Raw genomic sequence first — 1,889 nt, 5'->3', positions numbered from 1 at the left:
ATCCAACTCTAACTTAATTTGATGGCAGATGCACAGAATGACAGAAGGTATTGGAGCCGTCACTGCTCAATTAACTAGTTTACTGTAGTATGTTTTATTTATTTAAAAGTGATTTACCATTTCTCCAAGTAAATCAAAGCAACACATTCAAAGCAATGTGAGATTGTTGCAACAAAGGACTGGAAAAATTTATACAGCAATAAAAAAAATATATCAAAGACCTCAAATCTTATGAGATTAAACGACAGAGCCAGGAATACAATTAGGCAGAAATGAAAATACGAGAAATATGAAAAGGTGGAGCAGAAAGCTTAAATCTTGTGACACACAAGCCCTTTGTTTTTCTCCGAGAACACTCTTTTTTTGCTGCAGACTATTTCATTATTCATAACAGTTTACCCACAATAACGAGGTTTTCCACCCTGATAGCAGAAAACAAGCCTGCTGTAAACACTTTAAGCTCCTCTTTGGCATTTTTATGGCTTAAATTTACTGCCTGACTGGTAGCGGCATCCACAGCGGCAACTCCACCAGCAGGGAATAACGTTTTCCAAGATAAATGCAGCAGCACACATGCAGGTTACGGCCCATTCGTACCAGTTAATACGTACAACAGAAAGTATTCCAGCCAGCTTTTTCCAGAGAGCATCAAACCACACAGACACTGCATAGCTGGACAGAATGAAGCTGCATTCAGGTCCGTCAAGATCAGCGGCATTGGCATCCCGTCACTCAGACGTATTTTCAAAAAGCCGCCTTGACAGACTAATAAGGCAGGTGTTGGTGAAATACAGACATTTTTCGGTGAACGGCTTGTTGCTGAGTGCCAGAGCACATGCTACATTTGTTATTTATACTTCTTTTTAAAAGGCGTTTTCTTTTTTTCTTAGAAGTGGCTCAAGCTTTGATGAAATGCTGAATTTTCTCTTTTCAAATCTCATTTGAAGATTGAGAATTGAGTGGCAGAAGCAGGCCGCCCCATTTCTGCCACTCAAACTGTCCCGTAAAACCTCCACCCACTTCCCTGCTCTCTGCATACAGATATTAATAACTGCTACATCAGGCATCTTCCAATTAACTGAATAAGATTGATTCGTGTATTTCTAAAGAATAAGTGAAAAACTGGGACTGAAAAGTAATGTCTGAAGTAACAACCACAAACTTCAATGTGACAAAGTGATGCAACTTGAAGTGGGAGAAACATTAAACATGCTTATTATTCATGCAGTTACTGTACATTTGTAGTCAGTCATTGTTGCTCTGATACTCAACACGATCCAACCAACTGCTTTAAAGCAGGGTAACACAAAATACCCTACAAAATTTATCTCAGGAACACAATAAGGCCATTACTTAAAACAAAGCTTAGAACAGCAGCATTGAGACACAATATCCGGTTCTTCACTCTAAATTACCATCCAACAGCTTGTGGAGAGGCATGCACCTTCCTGTGAAATCTAAGCTTGCCATTCTTGTCGATCTGTAATTTAGGAATCACAGAGTCAACACAGCAAAACTCCAAACAATTCATATTTCCTGTTTACCCCTTGCTTTGTTTACACCTCAACAATGGATACGCAAGGATTTCCACATGAGAGACGCATATTTACGCCAATTATTTTACACTGCTGTCTAAATCCACAGGCCCACATTCCAGTGAAGACCAAGAAGCAGCTTTCAGCTACACAGGAAACTACAAAAGCTGTTCTGAGAAAGGAACCCCAGCCAAAACATTCACGACTATCCTGTAATGGATGATCAAAAGAGCTGCCACCTTTAACACATACGATTAATCTAAAATTAAATTGCATAACCTATTTTGACCTAAAAGTCTTTGTCACGCAGAACGTTAGTACAAAGCAGCGCATTACAAGGTCCTGTACTGCGGT

At 39.5% G+C, this 1,889-nt stretch overlaps 1 protein-coding gene across 3 annotated transcripts in view; it reads right to left on the bottom strand.

Moving 5' to 3' along the window:
• Window positions 1-1,889, bottom strand: part of tspoap1 (TSPO associated protein 1) — a 69,732-nt gene that overhangs the window by 63,796 nt on the left and 4,047 nt on the right. The window lies entirely within an intron of this gene.

Source organism: Poecilia formosa, unplaced genomic scaffold (genome assembly GCF_000485575.1).
Source record: "Poecilia formosa unplaced genomic scaffold, Poecilia_formosa-5.1.2 Scaffold14, whole genome shotgun sequence".
Classification (NCBI taxonomy): Eukaryota; Metazoa; Chordata; class Actinopteri; order Cyprinodontiformes; family Poeciliidae; genus Poecilia; species Poecilia formosa.
This window is presented reverse-complemented; position numbering and strand designations above follow the sequence as displayed.